The sequence below is a fragment of the Octodon degus genome, unplaced genomic scaffold (genome assembly GCF_000260255.1).
Source record: "Octodon degus isolate 3935 unplaced genomic scaffold, OctDeg1.0 scaffold00323, whole genome shotgun sequence".
Classification (NCBI taxonomy): Eukaryota; Metazoa; Chordata; class Mammalia; order Rodentia; family Octodontidae; genus Octodon; species Octodon degus.
Genome location: NW_004524899.1, coordinates 506523 through 520135, shown reverse-complemented (window position 1 = coordinate 520135; position 13613 = coordinate 506523). Strand labels below are relative to the sequence as shown.

At 39.8% G+C, this 13613-nt stretch overlaps 1 protein-coding gene across 2 annotated transcripts in view; it reads right to left on the bottom strand.

Annotated features, from left to right (window-relative positions):
- The window catches only part of Adam22 (ADAM metallopeptidase domain 22), a 95134-nt gene extending 90410 nt beyond the window's left edge, over positions 1 to 4724 (bottom strand). For both annotated transcript variants that reach the window (XM_023708045.1, XM_023708046.1), the window contains exon 1: positions 4648 to 4724. The gene's annotated coding sequence lies outside the window, so the exon portion shown is untranslated. The remainder of the gene's footprint in view (positions 1 to 4647) is intronic.
- Between the last annotated feature and the right edge of the window lie 8889 nt (positions 4725 to 13613).

Below are 13613 nucleotides of genomic sequence, written 5' to 3'. Positions count from 1 at the left end.
AAAAAGAAAAAAGAAAGTAAGTAAAACCAAACAGGATTTCTAGACTGATTTGATATGGAGTATGCAAGAAAGAGTCAATGAGGACTTTAAGGCCCTGATTTGAACAACTGGAAAGCTGGAGTTGTATCTGATGAGAAACCAGGTGTGATGGTGTGCTCAGCACTCACAAAGCTAAGTACAAGACCAGCCTGAATCACATAGCAGGGCCTGTCTCAACAAACAGACTAACATCTGACCACATGAAAAAGGATGGTGGAAAAGCATAAGACAGCCCCAAGGAAACAGGGCATAAATTAGAAGATTGGTTTTGGATCTCTTAGATTAAAGGGGGCTCTCTGCTATCTGAGAAATCCTGTAGAGATCACTTAAAGCTCCACGTGGCCTTGGTGAGATGCAGATAGCTACTCTTTCTGGAAGAACGTACAGTCCTTGCACTGAGATCAGGCCTCTTATGATGTGAAGAAACTTGTTTTATCCAGGCATCTAAGGGGAGCAACTCTGCGGGTCTGCAGTAACCAGTTTAGTGTAGAAAGGACTGCATGACAATCAAAGTGTTAGATATAGAGTAGTATTTGCCTCTCATTGCTTCATTTTCCACACTATAATTATAATGGCGCCAATTCTGCCACTATACAAATTATTTCATTCCTGTTTTAACATCTTCCACATGTCCTAAATCTCTATTTCCATACTCGCAGAATGGCTATTCTTACATCCGCAGATTCTTCAGCTACAAGTATACTTTATGAATTTGCATGACATTGTATTTGGAATTTAGAGACAAATGTAGTAATAAAGACATTACTCATGACATATAACTAAGAAATTGGGGAGGGAGTGTCCTTTTCAAAGCAGTAGTCTAAATATACAGCAAACATTTTCTGTCCCTGCCAAGAACTACTCATCTGGAAAAATCATATGAAATCATCACCTTGGGGCTGGGGAAATAGCTTAGCAGTCTAAGCCCCTGCCCGGCAAGTACAAGGATGCAGGTTCAATCCCTGGTACCACATGTCGTGCTGGGCACCAAAACTGGGCATGGTGGTGTATGCCTGTAATCCCAGCACTGGAGAGGCTGAGACAGAAGGATCATTATGAGTTCAAGCTGTGTAGCAAGACCCTGTGCCAAATAAATAAATAATTTCTTTTAAAAAACCATCAGCCTTTGCCAGGGTTCACATGGCAACACTGATTAGGTAGCAAGGAGATTATGTTTATTTTTTTTTTTTAAGGAGGTTATGTTTAAATAAAATTGGGTGCTATTATCCATGCATTAGGTTAATATCCAGTGGGACAAGGGCCAATCACTTATTATTGGGCTTAAAAACCATGTGCACAGTATAAAGAAAGTAGATTCTGACACTGTCTATACTCAATCAATACACCATTATTAATTCCATAATTATTATTATCAAATCATTAAAACATACATGTCTTATTCACTGCTACTTCTTTGTTGTAGTAATAAAAAGTCCATAAGTATACTGAGATCCTGATATCAATTAAGTATACACATATTTGATTTTTAAAAAACCTGTAGCTAGAATTAAGTCGTTACAGACAACTGATCTAAAATTTTACCAAACTGAATCAAAACATTGTGTAATAACAACCATTCTGACAAACTTCCACAAGGGGGCAATAAGCTGACATTTGATTCTATTTTTGAGATTTTTTTTTTTTTTTCTTGAGATTTTTTTTTTTCCCATTGTTACAAAACTTCATGAGAGCCCAGTTAGTGATGAATGTAAATCAGTGACTATTTGTGGATGTGGAAAAAATGGCAGACTGAATAAAATGACTTATGTTATTAGATAATGGGACTGTATAGGTAGAAAATGGAGAAAAAAGATCAGTGATAGTGAGAGTCCAGCCATGAGACATGATTGTGTGTATGAAACTATTAGCAGAGATTGGTGTGAGGCTGGAGATCAACGTCAGAAAATGATGCCCTCGCACCGTTGAGATAGCTCAGCGGATTAAGCGCCTGCTTAAGCAAGTGCAGGGACTAAGGTTTGATTCCCAGTACCACATGCTGTGCCAGCCCTGCCCCTGGCATGCTGAGCTGGCCACTGAGACCTGGTATGGTGGTGCCAGGTAATTGCAGGGGACTGGGGAGGCTAAGAACAGGAGGATCACTGCAAGTCTGAGCTGCACAGTGAGACCTTGTATCAAAAACATTTAAAAAAAAAAAAAAAAAGGAAAAGAAAATGATGCCCTAAACACACAAGTGACTTTGTCTAAGACTGTGTGATTGAACATATATTTGAGCTTGTTTGCAAATAGCTGTAGTAGAGGTTGCACATCCAGAACTTTATGCAAAAATTAAACATGAGAATACGGCCAGTGGAGGGGTAAGGGGACTCTTTGTTATAATGCCAAACATACCAGTACCGAAATCTGCCTGTTAGTCCTTGAATTTAAAGAAATGTCCCTTACAAGTACTTTATAGAAAGGACATTATCTGATTTTTCCCTTTGATGACCTTCAACTAAATTCAGTATGTTAGAAAAGAATAAACCTCAAATTTTGTACAAAAGATGAGGCATGCATGACATAATGCATGTCGAAAATACCACAACTGAGACAACCTATATTATCTATGTTATAATGGGCTCCAATTCTGCCTCTATACAAATTATTTCTGAGGCAATTTTCATTCAGAAAGTAAACTCAAGATGAGAATAATAACCCCCCCAAAAAGTACAACAGTACATTTTTGTCTAGCCCGCTCATCATAATTTAAGAAATCTCCAATACGTTTGTGCACAATTTTAGCCATGTTCTGTTTATTTTTGTTTAGTTTTAAGCTAAAAGTGTTTCTAAAGGCAAAAGCCAAATATACTTTGTTAACATAATGGAGGCAGGATTTGGTGTTCTCCTCCTGATTCATCACTATAAAATTTCCTGAAAGTTACTGTTCCATCCTTCTTTACATGTGTATGCTTAGACTAGGAGCAAGCTATCCATTTTTTCTCTTGTCTCTCGTCTAAGTAAACTGGAACAAGAACTGAACACAATGACATGACATGGACATCGCTGTCATAAATATTGACAAGCTTGACTACCCTACTCCTAATGACAACTTTGCTCTTGTTGAAATCAGATATAACAACTTTACTGTTCAAAAGGATTTCAGGATTTCTTTCATGGAACAAGAAAACCAAGACACTCTGATATTAAGCAAAGATTCCACGTTTATATAAATTTCACTTTATTCCAAGAATGTACTTACAAATTTATTTCCAATGAGCAACAAAAAGTGGAGACTTTCTATGCCCCCAGCATCCCTTCTCTGGTCACTTAGCCTTATACTCTGTTTTCTGACTTTAACACTTCTACTGTCACAGCCTGGTCAGCTGCTCCACACAGGCAGACCAGATAGCTTCTCCAGTCTTTTTCTTTCTTTTTTTCCTGTCTGCATGTGATACTGGGAAATGAACACAGTAGACAAACTCTCTACCACCAACCTACATCGCCAGTCCTTTTATTTTATTTTGAGACAAGATCTGACCAAGTTGTCCAGGCTGGCCTCAAATTTGCAATCATCTTGGCTCATTCTCCACAAGAACGGGACTAGAAGCACGCACCACCTCACCCAGCTCTCCAGCCTTTCTCATAGATCTCTTTTCTAGGTCAAAGATCTGTCCATCTAATACCCCTCATTGGATGATTCCATCAAAGCCTGCCGAGGGCCCCACTTCCAGTTCTACTTCTTGAGTATCAACTCTCAACTTGCATTTTTCTGAGTTCTTTTTCCTCACAAGAAACCAAATATACCACGACATTCCACGACAGGAAGCTGGGCTGGGTTTGCCCTCCCCAGGAGAATGGAAGCTCTCAGGACTCCACCTTAGCTGCCTTAATACTGCCAGTGGCACAACAAGCACAGTAGGCGCTTATCCACGCAAAAGCCACACCTTTAACTTAGTAACAGAAAAGAAGTAGTTTGGAGTTTTCCAACAAAAATTAAGTGCTAGCTTGTTCTGTGCCAAAAAAGGAGACTAAACAAGAAGGGGATGAGTCTATTTAACCCAAACACCTCATCTACAGGACGCAGGAAGATTCAGTTCTGGGCTCAACACCAGCAAACACTGCTGGAGGTGAAGGTCATGAGAAAGGCAGCAAGGAGGGTTGAGCTCCACTCTCCTGAGACAACTGAGAACCGGGGGATTCTCACACAAAATGCTATGAGGTGCATGAGATTCTCACTGAAAAGGGCTGGAACACATGAGCTTCCTGTATCATTCGCTTCCTTTTGCCAAGGCTCCATTTACTGAAGTTTCTATCATTCTATAAAAAATCTAAAAGCCACCAACACTGAGAAGGAATAGAGATAAAATGGGGATGGAGGGGCTAAACATCCACAGAAACAGGAAGCAAAGTTTCCCGATCCACTTATCTGATTTGGACAAAACAGGAAAAATAATGTTCAAGTGTCTCTATAGAAAATCATATTATAATTCTAACAACAGATCAAATTTTAAAATCCATTGTTTCAAAAACAGAAAAAGAAAGACTCTGAACCAGCAATGACTTAATATTACTGCATGACTTAAAACAGCAGCTTCCGTCACAAGGTGTTAAAAACAAAGAAAATACATTATTGAAAGAATGAGAGGTACAAATGACTTTTTGAACACTTACTGAAGCCCATGGCACGTTGACAATGCAACAAATGAGGCCGGGTTTCCTCGGATCTGGCCCTGGTAGTAACAGTGTTCTCCTCCCTGTGAAGAGAAATAGCACACAAGCCTTCAGCGTCACAAGGAGAGCCAGCGCCATCCTTTCACACTCACGCTGCACCGCCAAACGCATGGCTTGGTGAAGCAGCTCGTCGCCCAGATCAGCGCTATCAGGCCATTTCTAACAGAATTATTCATGAACATTCCTAGGGAGGAGACTCCTAATCAAAAGACAGAGAAATAGAAGTTGACTTCATTTTCTGTGTGAGTAGGTGTTACCAGAAGAACAAAGCAACAGACACTGAAAAACACATCTGGCCCTTGTAGCCAGAGCAAGGTTAGACATTTATTTCCTTAGTTATAGGACATTCAACCTTGTGCGTCAGCAAAGCAACATTTTCTCGCGGAGTTAAGGACTATAGATCATTTAAGAATCACTAAATTATACAGATGGAAGAAAACACCTGTTTTTAAATTGTTTCTATCAAAATTTGACTATGAGATAGGCTAATGATTCCTTTCCCAAAGCAGTTCAAAATGCCCTCACTAGTTAAGTTGTCTGGGTTAAAACAATAAAGTTTTTCCTAGCAGCCAGTTACATGAACTAAATTCTCCTAAAAGAGCTTCTTATGAGTAATTCTTATCTTTAGCATGAATGTGCCTGGAAAGGAAACCACGGCAAATCCTCTGCCATCTTATATGTGGACCGTAAATACTTGCTCCCACACCAGCACTACCACTGGTGTCAGAAGCTTGTGAGAAATGTAGACTCTCTGGCCCTAGATCTGCCCCATCAAAATCTTCATTCCAAGGCTCCTCCCTCATGATTCATGCACACATTAAAGTTTGAGAAGCTCTGTTCTAAATGACCTTCTCCCATTCTCTTATTGATCTATTTCTTCAGCAGTTGAAGGTTTCTAATTAAATTGACTCATAAAGGTAGAAAAACATGCAACAGGAAGGACTGGATAGTTGAAGGGGCATATATGTATTTAATCTGTTTTTAGAAATAACTCGATTTAAAATATTTGATTGTTGACGAATAGAGAGGAGAAAACTGCAAGACGGAAAGATTACATTAAGGTGCTGCAGGATTGTAGAGATCTTTCTATTCCAAAATTTAAAGTAACTGCTGCTACTCCTGAGATGATTCTGTAGGAGTTGGCGAATCTCAGCTTTGAGAAGGAAGTGGACAGCAGGTATAATGGCACACAATTCCACCCCTGCAGATGTCCAGAGGAGTCACTGGGACTCATGAATTGAGGACTATGGTTGGATTTTATGGAGAACACAGAATATTATTCACATCCGATAAATCAGGGGATGGAACCCAGAACGTGCTAAGAGGCCGACACAAGTCTTGGGCACAAAGATGCAGCCACTGACTGACTTCCTGAGGAAAACTGGAGTTCCCCTCACCTACTGGTGCCATCATCCATAACTTAAGTAAGTTATAGAACTGCCTGTGTCAAGGTTTCCTCATCTGTCAAATGGTGATGATTATTTCATATGGTTTTTACAAGGATTAAGTGAGCTAAATTATTTACAAAAATGGTTGGCTCTTGGTAAGCACTTAATAAATGTTCTTTACCATTATAATCACTGTGGGTCAACTATTGTTCTACTCAATTTACATGCCACAACCACATTCAATACTCACATCAACCCTACAGTGAATATCAACGTCCATATTCCCCATGGAAAGCTACAATCTGAGAACCACAGTTGTACATCTGGGAAGTTACCACGGAGGTAAATTTTGGGTGTGCCCAACGCGTGTTATACTTTCTCTGCCTACAAGTGAGACCCAAAATCTATGGGCTATGCAATGCAAATCCAAGAAGTCTTCTGCTAAGTTGATTTATTTTATTGTTTACTCCTCTATTCTTTTACTAGAGCTAGAGATAAATTTCCAAAAGTTTAAATATCCTCTGTTGGGCTATTAGCCTGATGAACTGACCATAAGATTAGATTTTACATACATGAAAGGAAATCATAAGTAATGTGACTCTGATTTCCTGAACACATCTAACTGAACCAGAATTCCACTTTCTGAGGCTGTACTGGCCAGAGAAAAAGGTCCACAGTGATTGGACTGTTTTAAAAGTGTTTCTTAGTAAATAACTCTTTCTAGATTTTCATATTTCCTATTTATTATTTCTCTTTCTAGGGGCTATGTCATTTTAAAATGTTTGATTAATTACCTTTTTGTAATGTCTGGTAGTATGTATTTTCCTTTTCATTATCTTCTGACACGTTAAAACATGTCTTATTACTGAGCCATACTTGAGTCTTGAATCTAAATGAATTCAGTTTCTCCATATAACCATAATTAATAAAACTTTTATACTGTCATTTAGATATTTTTAAAGGTAATCTCAAGGGCTGGCAAGATAGCTCAGGGGACTAAGCACCTGCTAGGTAAGCGCAGGGCCTGGGGTTTGATTCCCAGCTCCACAGGTTGCACCAGCCCCACCTTTAGGAGTGCTGAGCTAGCCACTGAGACCAGGTGTGGTGGTGCACACCTGTAAGCCCAGCGATGGGGAGCCTGAGAAACAGGAGGATCACTGCAAGTCTGAGTTGCATAATGAGAGCCTGTACCAAGTACATTAAAAATAAATAAATAAATAAATAAATAAATAAATAAATAAAATAAAGGTGATCACAGATAACCAACTCATTGCACTGGCAATGGGAGTAGTAATATCAAATCACTTCTTTCAAGTCAGTAATATTAAACAGTTTTAATTTTTTTTAAGTGCTTCCCTAGATCAGACTCTTTAAGAGGTTTAAGACTTGTTATGGATAGTCACATACAAATGCAAGAAAACAGAAACAGAAACAAAGAAGAAATTGAAAAATCATGGTATCAAGTTACACAATGATGGAAGTCAGCAGTCTGTTACACGGGGCTAGTATGTGGCAAAGCCTACAAGAGTTTTATTAAACTACTAAAGTTTTCATTCAAGTACCAATTCTGGAAATATGTCATAGTATATCACAAAAAGGACAAAGAATTCATTGGATTAGATAATGGAAAACAATCTCCCATTGATTTTTTTGATGCAGAAAAATAAGACTCAATCCAAAAACAGCATATGATTAGGACCCATCTGCACAAAAGCCTAACACGGCAAATGCCAAGCTCAATATGGATGAATCATTATCGAATGTTTCCAAGACACTCCAGGAAAAGCATAAACACTAAGGAATATCTCCTCAATTTGGCTACTATAATTCAAAATTTGAAGCTCTCCACTGGTGATAAATGCAATTCTTCTAAATAATGGTAAAAATCCATTTTGTGTTTTATATTTTCAGACATTATTCACCATAAACCAATAGTTCAAATTAAGAACTAATGGTTTTCCTTTAACATGTCTGGAAATATTTGTAGTTGTGGATAGAGGTGTTAATATTAATGGGTTTCATTAACTTACATAGCTATTGTTACATTATTAAATTAAATTATTCAATAATTCTTATTCTTTAAATATTTATTCTTTATAATATAAAAGATTGAATACGGGATCTCTTTTGTTATAGAAATAAATCCATGGTCCTTGAAATTTTCTTTGCATTCCTTGATATTCTAACACATTCATAACGGTACAGATGTTTATTTTTGGCTAGTTTCAGTTCAAAGAAGATCCACCTCTATAAAATACTATGTAATAACTCAAGTGACTTCTGGTTTAGCCTCCCAGTGTGTGGGTGTGGGGCTGGGAGTGCTTACTGTAATTTTCATTTCAGATAAGTTAATCATTTTTTTTTACAATATTCAAGAACAGACCATACTTTCATTAGACAATGAGCAAGATCTTCAAAGAAGAAAATAATTTATTACAAATAAAATGAAACAATAACACAAAGGAAGATACAAAGTCTAGATTATAAAACAATAAAACCTAAGAAGAGAGGACCAACTGGAGAACAGAACTGGAAGATCATCTACCCTCCTTCCAGGTCCTCAGAGGAAACCTGATAACATTTTCAGCTCCAAGATGGGCCAGGGCACCTCCTCCCAAAGTCTTCTCAGAGTCCCTTCTGCTCACAGCGTAGATTACTTCCCTCCTCTGCATTCCCATTCTAAAATCTGTACTCTCTCCTCTTCTACCTACATTCTTGTTTCTATAAGTAGACTTTGTCTCCCTTGAGGAAAGTACCTATGCATGATCTGCTCCCATCCCCGGCTGCACTTCCTAAAGGAGACACTTGAATCTTATGTTCCTCATCAATAAAAGGAGCCTGACATCTACCTAAGCTGTCTCACCAGCAAATGTGGGGGCCGTATGGGACAACAAAATTAAATACAATGTACACTGCCATTACACAGAAGTCAGGCACAACTGGGCAATATTTCCTGCATCCCTTGAGTCTAAGGGCTTAGTGTTCTGTGAGCAATGATTCTCATGTTAAGACCAACAAGAGGGCACTGAGTTTTTAAAACTTTATTTTAGACAGTTCTGAGGTGAGATTCCAAAACTCATTTTTATAAATACCCCATGTTTCTCCTACTCCATGAATACATTAGGAAAATGTTTTCCCACCTTGGTACATTGCAGAAATCACCTGGGGAGCTTTTAGATTCCCAATGCTGAAGTCATACGTTACACCAATTCTCTCATGAGCTACAAGGATGATCCAGATGCAGGCTGCAAGGGTTGTAGTGCAATGCCCTACACCTGAGAAATACCACTCTGTGGCAAGGTTCCCCAAGCAGACTCTCAGAAGCACCAATGGTGGGCTCTGTAAATACCAGACTGCCTGGCCTTCCCACCTCCAAGAAGAGGATAGAACCCCTGATTTTCATAGTTGCAAAAAGGTGAAAAGTCCTATCAGGAATTACGTACCTAAAAACACTTCATATCAAACGACCCCCATGCACAGGATACTAGTAATACAGAACTTTCAGAGAATGAGAACACTGACCATTTCCTGGGCACTGCACTTGGTGATGTGTGTGACAGTCCATGGTGGTTACTTAGGTAAATATAATTTTCCTCTTTCTACAAGGGAGAAAACACAGAGAGTTCCCTCATGCCCAAACCAGCCTGATAAACAGTCAAGGCCATTTATACTTTTCTGGTTTTCAAAAAGTAGCTTCATGCCCATCTCTGTCAGCAGCAGCTTGTCAGCAACACATGTTCTCAAGGCCCTGCTTCGAATCAGCCAAGCACTTGGGGAGTGAGCGGCCCAGCACCTGTGCTTCAGCCAGCTCTCCAGGGGCTTCAGCACACACTAAAGTGTGAGAACAACTGCTGACACCACAGTTGCTGAAACTCCTCAGGCTGAGCCCCCTGAATGTCACATTACTTCCCAGGATCCTTCCTGAAACAGGGAAGATGTGAACAGCTTTAGCTCTTATTGCTCCCGCCACTCCTGCTGCCTTTACTAGAAATACAATGGAAGATAAGATCAGAGCATGTCAGAGCGCTGCCATGGGCACAGCTGGGAAGAACAGCTCTGTTCTGAAGTGCTGGTCCAGTACGGCCCAGGACTCTGGTCTGGACGAAAGCAGGAGCATGATCAAGTCCTGGGAGCAAGCAAGTCCTGGCTTGCCGAGGACTAGAAGGTTTCTAAGGATGCAGGCTTTTGCTACATTCTATGAAAATTAGATAAAACCACATGACTTACTCATGCTAAAAAAAGAGGCATAGTCAGAACAGACACCAAAGACTGAAGCACTGTCACTCTGCTCCCAGGTCATAGCCATCTCCTTTCCCAGGGGCAACCAGGACCCTTGAGGGACTGGGACTTTCCTGTCAACCCTCATCCATAGAAAGGCCCTTCCTCATCCTGCTGTAGTGCAGTCCACACAGCACTATCACCTGGAAAGATTCTTGATAACTTCCAAGTCCCTACATCAATTTCACCAGAATCTAGGTTCTCCTTTTTGATTTTTCTTTTTAGTGAATTGAGATGACTCCAGTGCACTGCTGCACTTGAGAACCTGGGCCCTGGACAACACCGGAACTAAAGGTTCTGTCCCTAGCAGCACCAGAGTTGTCCAGTGGACAACATCCAAAAGTAAGAAGTCTTTCAAACTTTTTGTGCTATTTTAACTTTTTTTTCTTTGAGCCCAGGCTTCATGCATGCTAAGCATGCCCTCTGTCACGGTGCTTACTCCCAGCCTGCACTATCTTAACAGGAGGATCCTATAACAATTATTGATCAAAAAGAAAGCATATTTTAAAACTATGAAGAGAGGGCTAGTGGAATAGCTCAGTGGTCTAAAGCACCTGATTAGGTAAGCTTAGACAACCACAGGGACTGAGGTTCAATCCCCAGAACCACATGCCGTGCTAGCCCCACCTCCAGGGTAGGCTGAGTCAGCCACAAAAGTAAGTAAATAAAATTAATATCAGATAAATCTAGTGAAAAAAAAGAAAATAATTTCATTTTAAAGATGCATGACTCCAAAGATGAATATGGGGGCACATACTTGTAATCCCACCATTCAGTAGGCTGAGACAGGAGGATTTATTCCAAGTTTAAGGGCAGGCTGGCTAGACAGTGAGATCCTGTCTCCAAAAGAAGGAAGAAATAAAACAGATGCTTGGTTTCCATTGTTCATTATGGTAGAAAAAGGCAAAACTAAAACCTACTGGAATATGAAAAAAATGATAAAGAAGCAGCTCATGTTATTAGAAGATGGCAAACATAGTATAACACGGGAGCCATAACTTTCTTATGAGCTTCTAAGTTTAAAAAAAACAAAAACAAAAAACCTCCACAAGGACATAATAAGCATACAATTCTACTTTTATTATGATGCAGGAGTCCGCCCTTACATTGACTTCCCCTGGGTGATATCAGCAGTGGAAAACAAGGTAGGAAAACTGTGATATGGTGATTCTGAGAAGCTCCAACTCACAAGCCCCTCAAATGAACAACTGCTAAAGTCTCCCAACAGGCAGAGACTTTCCAGAAGGTGTGGACTTACTCCTTGTCCTCTTGTACAAAGGCTCAGCCACCTCCAGCACACACTCCATTTCTACTTATCATGACGTCAAACTGAACATCTTCTAAATTAATTCCCTAAGACCATAACAAACCACCAGAGACAGGGTTGGCTTAAGACACCAGAAATACATTCCATCACACTGTCTGGTCTGGACGAAAGCGGGAGCATGATCGAGTCCTGGGAGCAAGCAAGTCCAGAGGCTGCAGCCCGAATCCAAGTGTTGGCTGAGACTTGTTTTCCCTGAAGGCTCTAGGAACGTCCTTCCTGTTTCGCCTAACCTCTAGTGACTGGCAGCAATCTTCAGATTTCCTTGGTTTGTAGGCACATCTCTGCAGTCCCTGCCTCCGTCTCTTCGTGGCACTCTCCCTGTGTCTGTCTGCATGTCTCTATGTTTAAACTTCCCTCTACGAAGAACAGCAGTCACTGGATTGGCACCCGCTTTCATCTAGTCTGACTCATCTTCACTTGACTGAAAAAGAGCTTGTTTCCAAATAAGGTAACATTTGCCCATACCAGGAGACATGAATTTTGTGGGAATACTCCCTGACCCAGTACAACTTCTCAACTATTTAAACATTGCTAGGCACATTTTTCCATTCACCACTCAGGGATTTTGTTTCTATGAAGCTTGGCCTAGATGTACAAACTGGACGTATCTATAGGGGCATCATTCACCCAACAGAATTAGCCTACATCGTAATCACCTACGGCTGCCACTTTACTTTCCTACAAATTCATACACAAACGCTTGTCATTATCCTTGCAGAAATAACATGTCAAATGAGGCCTCCCACTTTATTATTAAGTCAAACAGCTTCACACGTGTCATTATTTTCACACAAATAACACAGCAAATGAATCTCCCACTTCATTATTAACTCAAAACGCTTCCCAAATTGCTTATTTTTAATAACAGAACAGTCAAAAGAAATTATTTTTCAGCTGTCAGGTAATCATTACACACCCACTAATATAACAAATGTCTTCTCAGGCTATTGAAAATGCTGAGGATTCTATAAAGCATGATGCAGCACAAATTATTATAATACACAGAAAATTCATATTAGGTTCTAAATTGGGAGAATAGAAAATCAATGCAGACCACATACAGTGACTATATCATGATAAACTCATTGAATTATAACTTTTTGCAGGAAACTACTATATCATTATACCTTTTAAATGAAATATAATAAAACTTAAATGTGTTGCTCTATGTAGGTTTTAGCAATTAAAGAGGTATGTTACCTAAAACCTAATTCCATATTTGATGCTTAAATATTACCAAGAATACAACTGACCATACCAAATGTGAAGAACATATTGTATCCCTACAATAAAAGAATAAGATTTTCAGTCTACTTTCTAAAAAAAAAAAAAGCAGGGCCCGGGGGTGTGGCTCAGTGTTTGCACCCCTGCCTCACAGGCAAGAGGTCCTCGTATAACAACAAAATAAAAAAACCTGAACTCCCAAATAAAATAAATGAGGAAAGAACCAAGATGGCACAGTGGTAAGCAGCAAAGAAAGAGCCTCTCTGAGAGTTGCCATCCAGACCACATAGCAATATAGTAATGTGAAGAAGACAAGGAAGGAAGTGGGTTCCCTTGACCCAAGAAGGATCTGAGGTACAAACTGAAGCCCACAGAATGAGTGAAGAAACTTCAATGAAGGAGGTAGCTGGTGGTATATTTGTCCTGAGACAGGACCTACTGCATGAGACCCACAGACATATGGTGACTACTGGTGACCCCAAAGGCCTCCACAGAGAAACACAGCAAGTGTAGCAATCTGTTGGTCACAGGCAGATTGGTTCTACCTGGGGAGAAACAGTGGTAGGAATGAGAAAAAGATAGACAAAAAGACAAAAGCTGGGCAGGGTGGTCGCTGGTCTGCCTGGTAGGCAACCCCACAAAAAAACCTACCTTTATACTTTTGCAAAGTTAGTAACACGTGACACAAG